General features: G+C 43.4%; 1 long non-coding RNA gene and 3 other non-coding genes across 4 annotated transcripts; 3 read left to right on the forward strand and 1 right to left on the reverse strand.

Annotated features, from left to right (window-relative positions):
- LOC132375459 (uncharacterized) lies at positions 1-1,945 on the reverse strand. Its single transcript, XR_009506009.1, has 2 exons — positions 1,831-1,945; positions 1-231 (listed from the first exon to the last, which is right to left on the reverse strand). It is a non-coding gene; the product is annotated as an uncharacterized LOC132375459 (long non-coding RNA).
- A 731-nt stretch (positions 1,946-2,676) lies between these two features.
- LOC132375492 (small nucleolar RNA SNORD48) lies at positions 2,677-2,739 on the forward strand. The gene has a single exon (XR_009506040.1). It is a non-coding gene; the product is annotated as a small nucleolar RNA SNORD48 (small nucleolar RNA).
- A 423-nt stretch (positions 2,740-3,162) lies between these two features.
- Positions 3,163-3,229, forward strand: LOC132375491 (small nucleolar RNA SNORD52). The gene has a single exon (XR_009506039.1). It is a non-coding gene; the product is annotated as a small nucleolar RNA SNORD52 (small nucleolar RNA).
- A 355-nt stretch (positions 3,230-3,584) lies between these two features.
- On the forward strand, positions 3,585-3,667 carry LOC132375506 (small nucleolar RNA ZL8). Its single transcript, XR_009506053.1, has one exon. It is a non-coding gene; the product is annotated as a small nucleolar RNA ZL8 (small nucleolar RNA).
- Positions 3,668-14,969: the final 11,302 nt, after the last annotated feature.

A 14,969-nucleotide genomic window follows, 5' to 3' on the forward strand; every position in this document is an offset into this window, starting at 1 on the left:
GTCTTCGTTTCTGTGCAAGGGCTTTCTCTAGTTGTGGCAAGCGGGGGCCACTCTTCATCGCGATGCGCGGGTCTCTCACCATCGCGGCCTCTCTTGTTGCGGAGCACAGGCTCCAGACGCGCAGGCTCAGCAGTTGTGGCTCACGGGTCCACTTGCTCCGTGTCATGTGGGATCTTCCCAGACCAGGGCTCGAGCCCGCGTCCCCTGCATTGGCAGGCAGACTCCCAACCACTGCGCCACCAGGGAAGCCCCTTAATTTATTTTTTATACAGCAGGTTCTTATTAGTGATCTATTTTATACATATTAGTGTATACATGTCAATCCCAACCTCCCAGTTCATCCCACCACCATCCCCCCCCCCCGCCACTTTCCCCCCTTGGTGTCCATACATTTGTTCTCTACATCTGTGTCTCTATTTCTGCCCTGCAAACCGGTTCATCTGTACTATTTTTCTAGGTTCCACATATATGCGTTAATATACGATATTTGTTTTTCTCTTTCTGAGTTACTTCACTCTGTATGACAGTCTCTAGATCCATCCACATCTCTACAAATGACCCGATTTTGTTCCTTTTTATGGCTGAGTAATATTCCATTGTATATCTGTACCACATCTTCCTTATCCATTCGTCTGTCGATGGGCATTTAGGTTGCTTCCATGACCTGGCTATTGTAAATAGTACTGCAATAAACGTTGGGGTGCATGTGTCTTTTTGAATTATGGTTTTCTCTGGGTATATGCCCAATAGTGGGATTGCTGGATCATATGGTAAGGCTATTTTTAGTTTTTTAAGGAACCTCCACACTGTTCTCCATAGTGGACACATATACACTACCAAATGTAAAATAGCTAGCTAGTAGGAAGCAGCCACATAGCACAGGGAGATCAGCTCTGTGCTTTGTGTCCACCTAGAGGGGTGGGATAGGGAGGGTGGGAGGGAGAAGCAAGAGGGAGGAGATATGGGGATATATGTATATATATATCTGATTCACTTTGTTATATAGCAGAAACTAACACACCATTGTAAAGCAATTATACTCCAATAAAGATGTTAAAAAAAAAAAAAAGCTACAATGAGGTATCACCTCACACCAGTTAGGGTGGGAATCATCAGAAAACCTACAAACAACAAATGCTGGAGAGAGTGTGGAGAAAAGGGGACACTCTTGCACTGTTGGTGGGAATGTAAATAGATACAGCCACTATGGAGAACAGTATGGGGTTCTTTAATTTTCTATTTTAATTAATTAATTTTTTTATTTTTGGCTGCATTGGGTCTTCTCTGCTGCGGGAGGGCCTTCTCTAGCTGCAGCAATCGGGGTCTACTCTTCGTTGTGGTGTGTGGGCTTCTCATTGTGGTGGCTTCTTTTTGTTGCGGAGCACGGGCTCTAGATGCGCGGGCTTCAGTAGCTGTGACACGCAGGCTCTAGACCGTACGCTCAGTAGTTTTGGCGCAGGGGCTTAGTTGCTCCGCGGTATGTGGGATCTTCCTGGACCAGGGATCGAACCCGTTTCCCCTGCATTGGCAGGCAGATTCTTTACCACTGCGCCACCAGGGAAATCCCTTGTTTTCTCTAATTGACAGTAATCTTATGAAGTGCCGACTACCCGATCTTTCTCGCAAAAACTCTTATATAGCCTGGCTTCTCCCTTACATCTTCAGAGCTGAGAGGCTGCGACCCGGGCCTAAGTCCTCAGTTTTATCCACCAAATAAAACAGATTCTCAACTTTTAGGACGTGCATTTTTTTTCAGTGGACCCAATTATACCTTAATAAAGGTGTTTTTTTAAAAAAAAAAAAAAAAAAAGGACAGAAAGTTTAATGTACCTGACAGGTCTTGCAAATTCAGATTTCGCTGGCTAGACAGAGGAGGGTGGCAGTCCCTTGGAGGGACCCCCGAATCCAAACCGGGACAATTGAGAACTAGAGCGAAGTCCCTTGGTTACACAAGCAGGGACAGGACTATCTGGGAGGCCACCCAGGAAGAGCGTTCAGCTGCGCGCGCACTTGGCAGCGTCGCGGACTTCTCCGGCCTGGCCAGTAAAGTCACCTGTTTTTTGTTTTTCAAAATTCACAAAACATCTCCGAATATTTGCCCAGAAGAATGTGAAACGTCCACTCATGGCCTCTCTTTCACTTAACTTTAGTCTTGTTTGGACAAGCGATGGGGAAAATTCTGAGGATCGAGACAGGCCTCTCAGAAGACAGCTATAGGCCCGTCAGGCCCCGACGCCACGCCGCCGTAAATAAACGGCCCTGGCCCAGGCCTTGTCGTTCTCTTTGTGCAGTGAACTCGTGGATGGCGAAGATGGTGGCTTTGGGATCCGCCTGGCGGAAAAGGAAGGCGACGGCCTGCGCCATCTTTGCACAGCTGCCGGCGTACAGGTACCTCAGTACCTCAGGGCCGTGTTGGACACTGAGGGGACCGAAGTCTCGGGCTGAGCAGGATGAGCTATCATTACAGACTAGAATTTCTGATGTCTCTGTGACTCCACTGCTTGGAACTGACGCAGCCCAGGGCAGGGGGGACTCGTGTGGTAGTCGCCCTGGCTTCTGCTAACTCACTGGTTTCTTCCCAGGCCCCTGATTTCTCGAAGGAGGGTCCGCAGCGCCTCGAGGGTGAGTGGATTGTGCGATATGGAGTGGCTGGTGGTGGTACTGGGGGAGGACGGGGATGATGATGACCCCAGGTGATTCTGAGTGTCTCGCTGACGCCATCACCGCAGCGCGCTGACCACCTCCATCCCCCGGGTTGGGATCCCTAGTATTTGGGCTCGGGGGAGCCGCTTATTCGTGTGTCTCGTTTCTCCATTAGGGGATAAGACGTTCACCGACCCGTGTGTTATTTTTTAATAAAGGTGAGTGTTAGGTGTGCGGGCGCTCTCAGTGTCTCTCCCTTTTTTAACTCCGCAGAGTTTTGTTTAAGCCTTGCTAAGCCTGCTTTCTCCACCTGTTTTACTACTATAAACTACCCTGCATGCCGGGGTGCTTGATGGAGCTGTTCTCCGCAGTTCTAAGTTTGTGTCCTACTTCTTTTCTCTCCTGAACGTCCCATCCCTGAATTCTTAATTTGCTAGATCCATATACGGGGGCTGTTGTCTTTGAATGTTCTAGATTCCTCCCCATAATGGCTTCCCTTGATCCAGGTCTCCCTAAATTGGGGATGATGATTTCTCAGACTAGAGTCTCTGATGCTGGTCCTGATGTCAAAATTAATTTCTGACTCATTTGGGGAACTGGATACTTGGATTTTTGAGAGGAGCCAATGGGAGGGCTGTAGCTCTCTGCTTGTATTTCTCATCGGTGGTCCTGCTTTCATCTTTCTAGCTTGAGAGCTTTGGAAGCCCAGCCGGGGCAGTGCCTCTTCACAGAGATTCAGGGATAGCCTGGTGGCTGAAGGCCTAAAGTTTGGAGTTCTCCTCTTGGAGAAGTGCTGTTGGGATGGCTGGGATGCCCAGGTAATGGTTCCTGCCACTTCATCAACAACCTGTGACAAGAAGTGGAGAGTGACAAGAAGTGGAGAGTAGCGTGCCTTCTGCCTGGGTACTGTGGTAAGTCTCTTGCTGGTTTTCCTACCAGCTCCAGAGTGGTAATGATGACCTGGTTGGACTAGAGTCTCTGAGAACTTCTCTGAGGATCTCTGAAACCACCTGATCCACTCTTATGCTTCTTTCCACCCTGTGTGGCAATTCCCCTGCCCACCCAGACCTTTCTTTTTTTAAAGTAAAACTGGTATATAACTACATTAGTTTCAGGAACATAACGTTTTGGATATTTATATACACTAGAAAGCGATCACCACAGTAAGTCTAGTCACCATGCAATTGATCCTTTTTGCCTAACCACCTTTCTCTCTGATAACTGCCACTCTGTTTCTGTATCTATGATTCATGCTTTTTTAAAATAAATTTATTTATTTTATTTACTTATTTTTGGCTGCATTGGGTCTTCGTTGCAGTGCGAGGGCTTCTTCTTGTGGTGGTTTCTCTTGTTGTGGAGCACGGGCTTTAGGCGCTCAGGCTTCAGTAGTTGTGGCACGCGGGCTCTAGAGAGCAGGCTCAGTAGTTGTGGAACATGGGCTTAGTTTCTCCGCGGCATGTGGGATCTTTCCGGACTGGGGCTCGAGCCCGTGTTCCCTGTATTGGCAGGCAGATTCTTAACCACTGCGCCACCAGGGAAGCCCTAGATTCATGCTTTACTGCCAGTTGCTTGCATGTTTCTAATATGTGTTGCTTTTATGAAATTTTAGAATTTTGCTGACACAAAGGATGTTCTCTACCTGGTGTTGGACAGATCCTCAGAACTTCACATCTTTCCTGCATTAACCCGCGTGAGCAGCTGTCAACCTCCTGGGGTGGAGGGAGGGGACTGCCTAGAAATTGGGGACCAAAATCAATTAGGTGGCCTTTACTTGGTCCTACCCAAAGGATTCCAATAAAATATTTTAAAGCAAATAAAAAATAGATTGGTCTCAGTGAAAACAAGACGGTACAGAAAGATTTAGGGACATGAAAGGTTAACCACCAGTGAATGAGCATCACAGTTGACATCTAGCTGCACCTCTTTGCAGCGACATAGAAAAAGTAGATTTGCCACATATTGACGCCAATGTTAAGGATTTCTAGATTGATTGTGATAGTATTCTAATATTTGAGGTTCTTATGACACCATTAACACAGACATCCAGTTTGCCTTTTGATCAGTTGGTGAAAACATAGGTTGTCCAGATATAGTTTAAAAGAATATACTGGTGGTTGCCAGGGGCAGGGAATGAGGAAATGAAGAGTTACTGTTTAATGGGTATAGAGTTTCCGTTTTAGAAGATGAAAAGAGTTCACGGGGATGGATGGTGCTGATGGTTGCTCAATGTGATGAATGTTTATTACCACTGAACTGTATGCTTAAAAGTGGTAAAGATGGGGAGGGGGATAAATTGGAAGATTAGGATTAACACATACATGCTACTACATATAAAAAAGGTAACTAATAAGGAGCTATTGTATAGCACAGGGAACTCTATTCAATACTCTGTAATGGCCTATATGGGAAAAGAATTTAACATAAAATAGTGGATATATGTACAGGTGATTCACTCTGCTGTATACCTGAAACTAACATGACATTGTAAATCAACGATACCCCAATAAAAATTTTTTTAAAAATGGTAAAGATGGTACATTTTATGTGTATTTCACCACAGTAAAAAAAATGGGGGAAAAAGCATACTCTGTGCTCCTATTTGTCATCGTCATAAAGGAGATTTCCCCACCAGCATGTACAGAGTATGCTGCTGTAAGGCTGTATTGTAAATTATCCAGCTTCTGGTAAGGGGGCGTTTGAGCTTCTGGTCATGGTATATACCAGTGCTGATTCCCTATTAATTTGCACCCATTTGAAGTTGTGTTGTAGAGTACATTTCCAAAAGTAGAATTTCAGAGTCAAAGGATTTGGGCATTTAAAGTAGTAATGTATGTTCCATAAAGTTGTCCCAGTTTATACTCGTAACAGCAGTCTCCTTCAGAGTGCCTGTTTCTCTACCTGCCATCACTACTCCAGGTGGAGTGTACCAGTTTGTGTACCTAATAATTCATCTTTTAAATATTGCACATCTTTTGCATCTGTTTTCCTATGGAACGTTTCCAGCTTGGTCCCCACTCAGCAAAGATTTTTTCCAACTTTTATTTTCCTTAATCGTCTTTGCCAGATCTTTTTTTTTTTTTTCCCTCCTTGAAATTGCCCTGTTTGGTACTCCCTACAGGACACAGTTAGCTGCTCCCATTGCTATTCTCTGACCACGGGTTCTGTATAATCTTAGCAGCCACCATATATTTAGTGCTTTGGTCTGTCGTAGGCTTTTTATGTGTTTCATTTTATTGAATCCTTAAAACCTTGCAAAGTAGATATGTATCTACCCTACCTTGCAAGCAAGGAGAGGAAAGCTCAGGGATGTTAAATAATTTCCCTAAGGTCAGAGAGGTAGGAGGTATTGAGGCCCCTGAGCTGGACACTGGTGTTTGTCAAGTGGAGTAAAATTGAAGCTTGGTTCTCACCCAGACACTCCAAGGACAAAGCAAGTGGCAGAAGCTGAGCTCTGCTGAAGTTAAGAGATAAGATGAGCATTCCTGAGGTCAAGGTAAACTTCCCTGTCTGCACATGCGCAGGAAGGCTCCTTGGGGGTCAAAAAGGGAGGGGGCACCACCCCAAAATAAGTGTCGACATACCCCCCACAGGCCTCTGCAGCGGAATCCATCTTGGCAAAAAGCTGCACTCGCATCTTGGGGAGGGTCTAGGACTGGTCAGCTGTGAAAAAAGAAACAAGATAATTGGCTAAAGGTAAACAAAGACCCGGAAGACCCGTCCTACATGTGATTTAAATCACCCTTTCACTGTACTCCTCATTAGAGAGGACACCCATATCCTTTCTCTCCGTGTATTTCTGCCTTGCTTCCGTCTTAAATAAACTGTTTCTCTGTGTGCTGTTCTCCCACTTGTGCTGTGTCTCTAATAATAAACTTTGTACCTGTTCTTACAGTTGTTGCCTCCTTGAAACATTCTTGCTTTCAAATGGGGCAAGAGCCAGGGAACTTTGCTTCTAGCCTCTAGCCCCTGCTGGACTAGCGGCTAGGTTCTATTCCCGGGCAGGAACTAAGATCTCTCTTCAGGACCACTCACTGGTCTCTCCGAGATCAGTGTCAGTCAGGATTCAAATTCCTTTCTGTCTAGTATATAATACACCTATGGCCTAGCTTTAAACATTTCCAATAACTGAAGCAAACCTTTCTTTGATTCCATTTTTCTTTTTCTCCCTCCCACTCAGAGAATGTCACCCAGCTGAATTGTGGCTGTATCATTCTTTGGCTTTTCTTTGTACTCTGAATTGAATGTATCCCTAAAATATTGTTTGGTTTTGTGTTTTGCATCTTTTTGAGCTTCATAAATATGGACTAATACTCCACGTAGTTATGTTGCAGCTTGGTTCTTTTTTGTTCACATACTTCCCTATAGTTTAGATTCTACCCTTCCAAACACATTTCTGCCCATTTTTATTTAGGCAAAAAAAAAACCAACAACAATTCTAGGTTGATGGGTGTCTCTGGGTAGTGTATGTGAGGACTTGCATTTGTAAGTGCATTTTTCTAGGGTGACAGTATCACATAGGAAGTACAGGGGACTGGTTAAGATGTAGGGAGCCAGAATGAATACTTATAGCTGTTCAACTTTGGCTAAGTTACTTAGCCATTCTATTTCCTCATATGTAAATGGATAAAAGAGTACCTACTCTTACGGAGTTGTTAGGTTTAACTATATGTAAATACACTTAAAACTGGCTAACACATAGTAAGCCTTATTTAGGCATTAGCTACAATTATATTATTCCAAATAGCTTAGACATTAGCTAACATAGCCTAGTCAGTACCTCATCCAGTTTTCCTTAGTCCTTGACATTACTATTAAATGGTCAACTTCATTTCTTGTCCATAGGGTCTCTTCTGCATTCTCTTGCCCTTATTTGTATCATCCAAGTCCTGCCCTATGTGTTCAGACCTTCCTTCCTGTGTCAGTCCCAGGTTTAGAGTATAAGAGTGAGGGACTTGCATGGTGGTACAGTGGTTAAGAATCCAGGGGACATGGGTTCGATCTGATCCCTGATTCGGGAGGATCCCACATGCCACGGAGCAACTTGGCCCATGCGCCACAACTCCTGAGCCTGCGCTCTAGAGCCCGTGAGCCACAACTGCTGAAGCCTGCACACCTAGAGCCCGTGCTCTGCAGCAAGAGAAGCCACTGCAATGAGAAGGCCATGAGTCGCAACCAAAGAGTAGCCCCCGCTCGCCGCAACTAGAGAAAGCCTGCGTGCAGCAACGAAGACCCAACGCAGCCATAAATAAATAAATAAAATAAATAAATAAATAAGTAAATAAATTTATATTAAAGAAAAAGATTGAGCTACAGGCATGGTGAAGATGGTCACGTGAACTTTTCTTAATTCCAGTCATGGAAATCGCTTTCAGTCCTCGCATTCTTGAGCCGTACAGCCTCTCTTCACAGGGGTGACAGTGATTTGATAAGACCCCTACCCCAAAGCACTGAATCTTCTTCACCCCCAGGAGCACTTTCAGAAGTAAACAGTCCTCCCAACCCACTAGGCAGATCTCATACCTCTCTAAAATTAATCTACGCAGAGACTGGCCTGCCATCTCAGCTACTGAAGCCCGTGAGCCTCCCAGGCCTGTTTCCCCAGGCCTCTCATCCCTGGAATCCTTAGCAACTGGCTAGTGCACAAGCCCCTCCAGAATGATACCTCTACCTGCCTGTTGCTTGTGCCCGAAACCTTGGAGTCTGCTTGAGTCCTGTTTGCATATTCTATATCCAATTTGTCAGCAAATCATGCTGGCGATACCTTAACACCAAAATTTGGCCGCGTCTCACAACTCTACTGCTCCTTGACTCTGGTGGGATCCACCATCGTCTCACTTAGCTCCCCTGCGTGATGCAACAGCCTCCAACAAAGCTTCTGGATGTAATCTGGTTTGTGAGGAAATCCTAGAGCCAAGAAATAAAAACTGTTTTGGACATTGTTTGCAGGAATATAACTTTATAGAATCCCTTTGGAAAACAGTTTAGCAGTACCTACTAAAAATGAGGCATGCTCTCTTCAACCCAGTGTTTCCACTTCTGGTGATGCACCCTAAACACTCACATACAGATACAAGGATTAATATATACATCCTTGATGGTACTGTTGGTAAGGGGGGAGAAAAAAAGGAACTCACGTGTTCTCCAATAGGGAAGTGGGGGTATATTCATAAAATACACCATGTGTTACATGCAGCAGTAGGATGACTAACATACCAGCGTGGATTAATCTCACAATGTGAAGAATAAAAGCAGATCACAGAAAAATAGTATGTAATGCTTAAAAACATTTACCACTAAACAATATATTGTTTAAAGTTCCTACTGTATAGCACAGTATATTCAATATCCTGTGATAAACTGGATAGAAAATAATATGAAAAGGAATATATATATATGTATAACAATCATTTTGCTGTAGAGCAGACATTAACACAACATTGTAAATCAACCATACTTCAATAAAATAAATTTAAAAAACCCAATATATTGTTTGGAGTTAAGTATCATAGTAAAAACAAAAAGAAATGCATAGGACCGGAGCTTCCATGGTGGCGCAGTGGTTGAGGATCCACCTGACAATGCAGGGGACACGGGCTCGAGCCCTGGTCCGGGAAGATCCCACATGCCGCGGAGCAACTAAGCCCATGCGCCACAACTACTGAGCCTGTGCTCTAGAGCCCGTGAGCCACAGCTACTGAAGCCCACGCGCCTACAGCCCGTGCTCCACAATGAGAGAAGCCACCACAATGAGAAGCCTGTGCATTGCGACGAAGACCCAACAACAGCCAAAAATAAATAAATAAAATAAATAAATTTATATATATAAAAAAAGAAATGCATAGGATTGCTAAATAAATTCAAGATGGGGTGGGTAGGGACAGTGATATAGTCAAGGAGGTGTACATGGAGGCTCTATGGGAGCTCCTTGTGTAATTCATATTTTCATATGTCAAACTACTTCTTAATAACTTAAAAAACAATGTTTGGGAACTGTGAATCCCAGAGGGCTGAGCACAGGCAAAAGCTTAAGTCAGCCCCAGGGACACCTCCAGACACAGAGAGCTCCCTTGGAAGACAACCGTTCTCAAGATGAGCCAGAACATCCCCAGGAGAACAAGTCAGGAGGCTCAATAACAGGTGACTTTACAACTAAGAAACTCAGATGACAGCACGCTTGGAGACTGAAGATGTTCAAAGAGATAAAGGGGCTCATTCAATCCATTGTGCAGAAGAGGGCATTATAAAGTAGCAGATGGGTTTGAAAAGGAAACAAGTACCAATTCTAGAATTGAAATGAACAGGTAAATTCATAAGAAGCACAACAAACAGGTTAAATAACAGACCAACTGGATAGAGAATTAGTGAATTGGAAGAAGAAATCATCCATAATGTGGAGCAGAGAAAACAGGGATGAATATGAAAAGGAGTTGATAGGAAGGATGAAGTGAGATGCTCCAACATTTGGCATCGTTTGCTTAGAGCTGCCTTCACCTTGCTGGTTTGTTATAATGCTGCAGCCAGAACAGGCGCAGGCACCATGGTTAGCTCTGCGCAGTGGCATCTGTGGGCATCTGGCTTTGAGAAGCTCAGGGCCATCTATTACTTTGTTTATTGTAGTACTTTCTCGACCATTAACATCCTACTTGCCCAGGATAGTCTTTCAATTGTGTTATTTCCCAAAGAGTAAGGACAGAGAGATTATCCTAAGGGTTAAAATACCTGCTGATGCTTAAAATGTTAAATTTTATTGCCCCCAGTCAGGTGAATCTCAGGTGGAAATGGGTCACATTCCAGGCTGGCTATTGCCTGTCATTAAACCATTAAATTCTAAACACAGTGAAGATAGAGATGTCAGCCAATAATCAAACCCAGTTATGTGCTGATGGGTAACAACATGGGAGAGGGAGCTGTCTTTAAAGGGCCTTGCAACAATGGCGGGCACCACCCTGGATTGGGGGCCTCCCGTTTCCCAGCATGCAGGGAGAGGCCTTGCTCCACAGTGGGTTGATTTCTTCTACAGGAGGCTGAGCAACCATTACAAAAGATTGCTTTTTAAACTTTTTATCAGGAAAATTTTCAAACAATAGGAAGAATATAAACACCCATATACCCACCACCTAATCCAACAATTGTCAACATTTTTCCATATTTGAAAATATGGCAAATGGCAAAAATATATATTAAATTATATATGTGTGTATATACATATACACACATATAAAATATATATACTTAGCAGGCTCATTTCACTGTGAATTATAGAGATCATGACATTTTATGCTTAAATATTTCAGCATGCATATCCACAATCTAAGGACATTTACCTGCATATATACAATACTATTATACCTGAGAAAATTAATAATTCCTAATATGACTTAATAGTTAAATCAATACTCAAATTTTTTCAACTGTTCCCAAAATAGCTTTTATGGTAATTGTTCTTCTAAAGAGCCAGTATTCATTGATTCAAGGATCAAGCACTTTCTTTTACTGTTATATCTTGTTAGTCTCTCTTTTTTTTAATCTTTACTTATTTATTTACTTTCCTTTTTTTGGTTGCGTTGGGTCTTCGTTGCGGCAGGCAGGGTCTCCGTTGCGGCACGCGGGCTCTTTGTTGTGGCGCACAGGCTTCTCTCTAGTTGTGGCATGTGGGTTTTCTCTCTCTAGTTGTGGCATGCGGGCTTAGTTGCCCCGTGGCATGTGGGATCCTAGTTCCCCGACCAGGGATCGAACTCGTGTCCCCTGCATTGGAAGGTGGATTCTTTACTACTGGACCACCAGGGAAGTCCCTTGTTAGTCTCTTGATTCTAGAACAGTCCCCTTCTTTCTGTGACAATGATCCTTTGAAGAGACTAGGCCAGTTGTCTTGTAGAACGTTCCACATGTTGGCTTCATCTAACTGTGCTCTCTTGGTGTTTTTAACTTGTTCCTCAACTTTCTGCATTTTCTTTAACCTGGAAGTTATACTTAAAGGACTAATTAGATTTTTTTTTTTTTTGGCTGCAGCACCACGCAGCCTGCAGGATCTTAGCTCCCCAACCAGGGATCAAACCACTGGACCACCAGGGAATTCCCTTAAAGACCTAATTAGATTCTGATTACATGGTTTGGGCAAGAATACTTCATGAATGACACCATGTATGGCTGCTGTAACAAATTACTACAAACTTGGTGGTTTAAAGCAACAGATATTTATTCCTTCACAATTCTGGAGGCCAGAAGTTCAAAACAGTTTCACTGGGCAAAAATCAAGGTGTCCACAGGGTCTTGCCCCCTCCAGAGACACTATGGGAGAGAATCTGTTCCTTGACTCTTCCAGCGTCTGGTGGCTGCTGGCATAACTTGGCTCGTGGCCACATCACTCCAATTCCTGCCTCTGGGTCACGCTGCCTCCTCCTCTTCACTTGTGTGTATTGCATCCTCTTCTGCCTCCCTCTTATAACGATATATGCGATTTCATTTAGAGCCCTCCGAGATAATCCAGAATTATCTCCCCATCGAAAAACCCTTGATTTAATCAATCTGCAAAGACCCTCTTTATATAAGATAGCCTTCACAGGTTCCAGGCGTTAGAGCATGGATATCTTTTAGGGGATCATTTTTTCAGTCTACCACGTGCTACATACTTCACAGGGCCTTGTGTCAGGGGGATCATAAAGTCTACTTGTTCCATTATTCTTTTTTATTTTTAACATCTTTATTGGAGTATAATTGCTTTACAATGGTGTGTTAGCTTCTGCTTTATAACAAAGTGAATCAGCTATACATATGCATATATCCCCATATCTCCTCCCTCTTGCATCTCCCTCCCACCCTCCCTATCCCACCCCTGTTCCATTATTCTTGACCTTAGTTTGATCACCTGGTTAAAGTAGTGACCCCCCCAGGATCTCTTCATTGTAGAGGTGCTTTTCGCCCTTGTGAGTGGCAAGATGGGTTAATTCTTTGGCACTGTTACCAAACCAGGTTTGTTTGCCTGACGCGCAGCAAGCCAAACGCTAGGTTTGCAGCAGAGAGTTTATCCACAAGGCAGCCAACTGAGGGGATGAGAGAACAAGTCTCAAATTTTCCTCCCAAAAAGGCAAGCGGCTTGGGGTATTCATGGGATAAAGCTGAGGTGTGGGGAAAGGTAATTAAGATAAGAGAAAGGTGCTGAATCAACGTTCTGCAAAGACACAACTAAGCTACAGGCTTCTTCTTGGGACCTATGTTCAGAAAATGGCTGTGTTAGTATGCTCTGAGGGTGAATTTTTTGTCCCTTTGATGTCAAAATGTCACGGAGAAGACACTCTGTGCCCAGACACTCTTCATGCCCAGATGGAGGGTCAGTGGTCTTAACCAGTCTTAATTGCTTCTATCTTGAACTGGACACAGACAACTCCAAATCTCAAAAAAACAACTCGGGCAAACATTGTTTAGGCTATGTGATGCTCAGAGGACATGCAAGTTTTTTGTAAAAACGAAGTGAGCTTGATCAGTGAAGGCAGGTTACAGTTTATTATTTATTAATGGCTAACTGCTGACTACCCTTGGTTTCAGCACCTTGTGAATGAATATACAGTCTCCATCAACCTTAACCTAATGATTTTGGCATCCACTGATTATCTTTGCCTGTGTAGGGGAGGAAATAGTTTTCCTTGACCCTCTTAGGGTCCCTGGCTGGGTTTGAAAAATCAATCTGACAAAGACAGATTAACAGGAGAAAAGCATACACATTTATTTAAGTTTTACATGACACGAGACTTCATAAAGAAATGAAAACCCAAAGACATGGCATACTTGCTTTTATGTTAGGTTGAACAAAAGAGACAATCGTGGAAAAGTGTCTAAACTATGGGGGGAGGCTAAAGAAGGTAAGAATTATTTTTAACAAGTTCTGTTTTGTTTTTTTTTTTGTGGGATCTTAGTTTCCCAACCAGGGATTGAACCTGGGCCCATGGCAGTGAAAGCGCTGAGTCCTAACCACTGGACCACCAGGGAATTCCCAACAAGTTCTGTTTGTAAAGAATTCTCTTGGTCGCCAACTTCTTGTCCTCCTGGTTCAGGGAGGGCACCTTTCAAATGGGAATTTTCACTCAAGTTTGCAAAATGATGATTTTCTAATTTGATTATTCCTTCTACACTTATTTGCTGACATTCTTCTGTAAAACAAGTAATAAGTCATCTCACCAACTGGTACTTTGTCTAACCTGAATTACTTTTTCCTACCGCAAACGTAGGAGAAATGATTCATTCTTTTCCTGTATTTACAGTATTGTGTGTGTAAGGGGCTGGTGTAATATTGTCCTCCAGTGGTGGCAAATGAATTCCCCCTCTTTTTTGTATACATGGGTCCAGGAAATTTCCCCTTGACCTTATCAAACGCCTTGCTGAGACTCAGATGTGCAGAGACGCTGGCCTTCCCCTGACCTCTCCTTTTAGAATCTTGGCCAAGGAACATGTTAGTTGCTCTCTACCAGGCTCCCACCTCCAATGGCAAGGGCACTTCAACTCAACGGCTTCAGGGATTCCAAAACACCAAAACCAAGCTTAGTGGAGGTTAAACAACACACCTCCCTTAAATTGGTTGATAGGAACATCACAAAATTAGCTGGACTTAAGATACTGAAGCATAAAGCTGATTATGCATCTTCACTCTTCCCTCCAACCTCATCCTCTCTTGATGCACGTTGGCATTCGCTGTGGACACCACCTTTGTGGTTGTATTTTTTAAAATATATATATATATATACATATTTATTTATTTATTTTTGGCTGTGTTGGGTCTTAGTTGTGGCACGCGGGATTTTTCGTTGCAGCGCATGGGCTCTCTAGTTGTGGTGCATGGGCACTCTAGTTGTGGAGCGTGGGCTTAGTTGCCTTGCAGCATGTGGGATCTTAGTTCCTCGACCAGGGATCAAACCCGTGTCCCCTGCATTGGAAGGCGGATTCTTAACCACTGGACCACCAGGGAAGTCCCTTTGTGGTTGTATTTTTGCCAAGTTACCCAGAGGTCTCCATTTATCTTTTTCCTTCTATTTATTTATTTGTTCCTTTTATTTCTTTCTATTTCATTTTATTTTTAATTTTCCTTCTACTTATTTATACACAAAAGTGTATATAATAATTATGTACAATTTAAAGAAGACTAATAAACAACATGTACTCACCACTGAGCTTAAGACCAGGTACTGCTAAATGTGTGGCTGGCAGATTTGGAGGCCACAGGAAATGTGACTTCTGGCGTTAATCCCACGGGAGTATGAACTTTTTGTTAGGAATTTTCCAGATACTTTTATTTATTTTCCTTTTCTTTTTCCCCCCTCTATCCAGAGCAAAGATGG

The sequence above is a fragment of the Balaenoptera ricei genome, chromosome 11 (assembly GCF_028023285.1).
Source record: "Balaenoptera ricei isolate mBalRic1 chromosome 11, mBalRic1.hap2, whole genome shotgun sequence".
Lineage (NCBI taxonomy): Eukaryota > Metazoa > Chordata > Mammalia > Artiodactyla > Balaenopteridae > Balaenoptera > Balaenoptera ricei.